Consider the following 6,159-nt stretch of genomic DNA (forward strand, 5'->3'; position numbering starts at 1 on the left):
GCCACAATGCATGTACTGAATTGAAGTATGCCCTGTTTCTAAATGGAATGTGTATCAATTGGGTGGATAGAAAATATTCCTGTTGAAATCATGATGATTCTAAAGATAGTGATGGGGTGGATGAAAACTCGACAGTTCATCTAATTTTTAGGTAGATTCCTTGAGGAGTGAGATTGAGGATACCCCTGTGTGGAGGGGGATTGAGAATACTCCCACAGCAACCCTGCTTGTCGTAAAAGGCGACTAATGGGACAGGAATAACTGCTGAACATCTTTTCACCTGATTTTAAAATGTTACTGGAAATTCATTTGAGTCAGTATTTTAATGTTGATATGTAGGGACCAAATTTATGTAGTATCCATTCATCATAACTACTGCAACAGATATTCCTCATAACAAATATGCTGTTTTTTATGCTTCAGGTTTTTATGGCTTATTTCAGTTATTAAGACCAATTAAAAAGGTCTGCAGACAGCAGTTGTCACTATTTGAGACTTGCTCTTTAATGAACACGGTGAAATGGGTCCTTTCAAATACCTTGGTGGTATTCAGATCTTGAATGTGATTTTAATTACTTAAACATCGGCATGTGACCATCAGCTGATTTCCCTGCTCTGTAAATGTTCTATTGAAGGAGAGAATTGCCTTTTGATTGAACCAATTGCCACAGTAGTTGAAGTACTTACAAAACACATGGTATTTACAAAAGCTTAGATTGCATGGGATGTTGATGTCTGTAACAAGTTATGCAGCCATCCTGTGTAAACTGCTGTGGAAGCGCTAGAACTTTGCAATGTCTTATTGATCTAGGGTTAAGAACTGCTCGAACAGCAACATGCATGGTTTTGAAGGTAGATAATTTCCTGAATTGGGACAGTCTTTAAATTTTATGACCCATTTAGGATGCTAGTTGAGCCTACCATGTGACTGGGCTTTCATAGATAGTTAAACTAAGGAATTCATCAAATGGAAACCCCACCAGGTTTTCTAATGAGGGCTGTAAAGTAATAACCTCGTATGTTTAATTTGGGGTCTGGCTATGATAGGTGGTGGTGTTGTAGTATGGTTTAGAGGTAACTGGCTCCTTAATGCTAGGTTCTGGGAGGCTTTGGTGTTTGGCATTTGCTCAAGTTAGATATGCTATGTTAATGGTGTTTGGAGGTACTTGGATATATCCAGGTGTTGGGAGCACTTAAACAGGTGTCGAGCTCAAAACTGCTGCTTTCAAAATCTGTGGTTACAAATGTCTGGTGCATCGTTGATGCTGGTCATCACTGCAATGGAAAGATGAGGACGCTTGTTTTTGATGTAGTTATTTCTGGCTGTCTTGCAGGAAGCAAAACCACTTGTTTGGTTGTAGCTGGAAGCACTATAATTTTCCAATGTCTTTCATTGGCCCTAGGCTAGAGGGATCCTGTTGGACGAATTGGAGCAACCAGATCAAAATGTAGTGTTTAAGGGGAAATGGGAGGTGCCAGGTGCAATTTTGAGATCCATGAGTATTGGACAATAGAAATGTCTGGTGACTTGTAGTTGGCTGACTATGGAGGCAGTTGTCTTCAGCTGTACAGACAGACCGATCTGGCATGTAACAGTGAGCTGTGCAGTATGAATATTAGCTTAGTGGATAATCAATTCAGGAAACCTTTTCATTTGTGATGTAAGTCATTGCTATTTCTGCAAGAAGCTCATTCAAGACAAGGTGACCATCTAAGGAATTGATGAATACAGTTGATTGACGTAACTAGCCTAGAAAAGGGCTTTCACGTGTTGCGTATAGTGTGGTCCTTATAATATCTTCCAGGATGAATCAACCTAGAGCAATTAAGAAAGGCAAAGTAGCTTCTGGTCATTATTATACCACAGATAGATTATCAAACTTTATATTTGTGAACGACATGAATAGTGTTACCATTTTAAGTGGTCTCAATTGAAACATCTTTGGAGAGGCACAATCTTTCATCTACCTGGCTGAATTATTTATATTTTGTTTTTGTCTACATTCGGGTTTGGTCTTCAGCTGGTGCATAGTTAAATTTGACTGCTTGTGTTAATACTCGTGACTGCATTGAAGGCATTCAAAATTTCAGAGAATATTGGGTAGACTAAATTTAACAAATTTATAAATTTTATAGTTCTTAAAGAGGGATAGTGAGCATCTGGTATGCTCGCTTTCTCATAGTTTGCGTCAGTACTTCCTCAGTATCCCTGCTCGTGAGAGGTGACTAAAAGGGCGAGTAGAAAACCACCAGCCAGCAAGTCATGCGTTGGGATGGAGCTGTGGATCGTCTGTGAGCGGCCATACCATGTCCTGCAGTCCATCAAGGTGTTTGCAGTGCCTAGGGACCTGTATGGGAGAGAAGGGGATACTGGAGGGTGATCTTTCTGGTTCCCAGCAGGGTTTCGGATGACCTGAATGGAGTGGGGAGCGATATCCCTCTTCGGCTCAGATTCCGTGTAAAAAGGAGGCCAGGAGCTAGCCATGTCGGGCCAATTCGCATCTGTCGCATTTTCACTTGGGTGGCGAGTGCCAAGGTTGTGGGGTCTGTGTATGCAGGTCAACGATAGAAGGGTTTTGGTGGGCCCTTGCATGGAAGATCCGCCCCGAAACAACCACTTCTGAAGTGCTATATCCCTCGAGTTAGCCCTGGCGACCGCCCTGGCTCTGTGGGGCGGCTTCCCAAACGTTTGACTCCGTGTTGGGTAGGGAGGCTGAGGGACGGCATAGGTATTATTATGTAGGAAAGATCTTTTCCACCACCGAAAAGATCTCTTCGGACACAGGTGGGGGAGATAAGTGTATTGGCGCATGTAAGCGTTTTGATTATGTCGTTTATAAAGGAAGGTGAAACCTGGAAAATTTCTTAATTCGCAGTGTTGTCACAGATTGTGCCTGGGGACCCAAAGAGCGTGAAGAAGCTCAGGGATGGTGCACTTCTTATAGAGACCCTGAACGATACTCAGCGAAAAATTGTTAGCTATTGGAATGTGCCATGACATTCCGGTAAAAGTGGAGGTACACCGCATTCTCAACACTTGTCGGAGAGTAATCAGTCATTACGACCCCTATGTCGACGTCGACGAAATCAAGAGAGAAATGTTCTCTCAGGGAGTGACTGATTGTCGTCGACTAACCACGAGGCGCAACGGAGAAAACGTTAACAGCACCTCCGTGATCTTGACGTTCGCGCGTGATAGACTACCCAACAAGGTGTTTGTTGACAATGAATCGGTCCCAGTGAGGCCATTCATTCCAAATCCCGTGCGTTGTTTCATGTGTCAACGGTTCGGCCATGTCGCATCGCGCTGCGAGGGCAAGGCCACCTGCCCGCGCGTTGGCAAAGACGCACGAGGATAAAGTGCCTTTCGGAACCTCTGTGTCAATTGCGAGGGTACACACCCACTGTACTCTCGTGATTGCCCAAAGAAGAAAGGAAGGTCACGGAGATTAAAACGTTAGAAATAATCCCATATGCTGAACCTAGGAAAAAATACAGGGCGCTAATCGCCCAATTTGCTCCCGGTCTTTTGCTTCCGTTGCGACCACGCCATCTTTAAAGTGTGCCATCGCCACGCAGACAGATCCCGAAAGAATCCCCAATTGACACGCAAGCGACTAAACCCAAAATGGTGAAGGATACGAAGAGTAAGGTGGACAAGGAGCCACCTACTCCTGTGGGCCCTTCAAAGAAGAGCCTACAAAAAACCACCCAGGGGAAGACGCCAAAAGGGCGTGAGAGTACATCTTCCCCGCCGCCTCCAGCCAGGCCAAACAAGCCGTAGGTCATGAAAGAGGACCAGTCTCTTGCGAAGACACAGGTCTGACCTCTGATACTGAGGTCTTCGCAAGCAAGTTGGAAGAGGAAACATCGCTTCAAGCGATAACCTCAATAGTTGGTCATCTCCCCTTTTAATTAACTTATTTTTTCATTCATTTTTATTTTACACTTTAAATCTGTTTCATATTGCATTGGAACTGCAATGGTTTTTATCGGCACAATTAGCTGGCCATTATAATCCAAGATTTTAAACCCTGGTGCATTTGTCTGCAAGAGACATTTTAATGCCGAAGACGAGGGTATTCTGTAGGAGTTCACTTGCTTTAGAATGGATGACCAAGGTGGCCAACGAGCCCAAGGGGGAGTAGCAGTTCGGCCCGTGAGGCCCTTTACACCTCCCGAGTCCAACTGAACTCTCCATTCTAGGCCGTCGCTGTCAAGGTGCACACTTCTGAGAGGATGACGTTATGTAACGTGTATCTTGCAGAGGGTGCACCGGTGACTCGCCTGAACCCTGAAGCCCTTGTATGCCAGCTTCCCCAGTCGTTCATTTTGATGGGAGATTTTATTGCCCATGATCCCCTGGGGAGGGCCAGAAACCACAAGTAATAGGAGAGGACGAATCTCATCCCACTTTATTGAGGATTTTAACCTATTTTTGTTAAATAGCGGTGAAAAAAACCCGGTTTAACAGTTTCAACGGGGAATTCTCAGCAAGAGATCTTTGGCTATGCTCGAGAAGTTGCGCCAAAGGTGAACATGTCCATATAAACGATTGCTGTGGGAGTGACCATTTTCCTCTTCTACTCGGTAAAGAAGACTTCGCCCAACATTTCAAAACCTCCGGAAAAGTGGCGTATTAACCGTGCGGACTGGCCCCTTTTCAAGTGTTCGTTCATATATAAATATGACAAGTTCCGACGCGTTGCCCAACGTCGAGGAACTAAGTTCAACGCTCTTGGCGGCAGCTACCAAAAGTATCCCTCGTACGTCCGGGAATCTTAATCGAGTTCCTGTGCCTTGGTGGAACGAGGAATGCGACAGGGCGATCTTGGCGGGGAAAACAGCGGTGAACACTTTTTAAAAATATCCCGCGGCATCTAACCTGGCATCGTACCGCCGCCTGAGAGCATGAGCTCGAAGGGCCGTCCCATCGCACGACACTTGGTCAGAGTAAAAAACATCTTGCCGTATATTCACAGCCGAGCTGTCAGCCTTACAGACGGCCCTAGGAGAAATAAAAGAAAGCAATGCCTCTTTCTTCATCTATACATACTCGTTGAGCACCCTAAAATCTATATCGGTTTGCACCTGTGCACCCAATAGTCCAGGAGATCCATTATACCCTGTTGTCCCTTCAGAGAAAGGGGAACATGGTATCTTTTATATGGACTCCTGGCCACGGTGGAATAAGAGGTAATGAAAAAGCTGACCAGGCAGCAAATGAAGCCCTGCGCAAACCCGACACCGACTCCACCTTGGTTCCTATGGAGGATGCAAAGGCTGCTTTGCGGAATTTGGTTCTGCATCAGCGGAGGGAGGCTTGGCGGTCTTTGGAAATTAATAAACTCCGGGCAATAAAAACGCTTGTTTCACCATGGTCCTCTTCCATCCGGAACATTCGGATGGGAGAGGTCATGATTGCGCGCCTGAGAATAGGGCACTCTGCCCTCACTCGTACCTCTTTGCGGAGGTAAATGAACAGCCCCACTGCAATGAGTGCCTCCAACCTCTGAGAATAAAGCATATCTTAACCAAATGTAGAAAATACCAAAGGACCAGAGACATGTTTAATATAAGGGGAGACTTAAGTTATATTTTAGGGGATGACTGGGTTCATAAATCGTGTCTTAAAATTTTTAAGGGTACGGGTTTAATGAGGCAGCTATAGTTTTGGATCTCAATTTTAATGCCTTTTGATTTTAACAATTATTTATTTATATAATTAATCGTATTTATTTATTCCTAATTTTGAAAGGAATTTTAGTTTTAATTTTAATGAGTGGTGCAAAATGACCTTAGCTGGCGATGCACCCTAAAACCCTTAAAACCTACTAGGAGTCTTCCCGAATGTAACTCCGTTTGGACGGTGTCCTTGGGAATTGGGTTTTAGGGGGAGGGAACGCTCGTAGGGGATCCTTGTGCGCAGAGCAGACTTTTTCTCCCCCTGGGAATATTGCTTATACCACTGACGCTAAGTTGTGAGGGAACCGAAGTGTCAGCACAGCTGAGTGCGAAGGTTAAATGATCGTATTAATCTGTTTTATTTATCAAGAATAAAGTACTCCTGGTCAGGGTGGACAGTACTAGACCCACTCCATATGCATCCCCCCTGCGGGTAGGGGGTTAGAGAATACTCCCGCAGTATCCCTGCTTGTC

The sequence above is a fragment of the Hetaerina americana genome, unplaced genomic scaffold (genome assembly GCF_022747635.1).
Source record: "Hetaerina americana unplaced genomic scaffold, ioHetAmer1.1.p SCAF_69, whole genome shotgun sequence".
Lineage (NCBI taxonomy): Eukaryota > Metazoa > Arthropoda > Insecta > Odonata > Calopterygidae > Hetaerina > Hetaerina americana.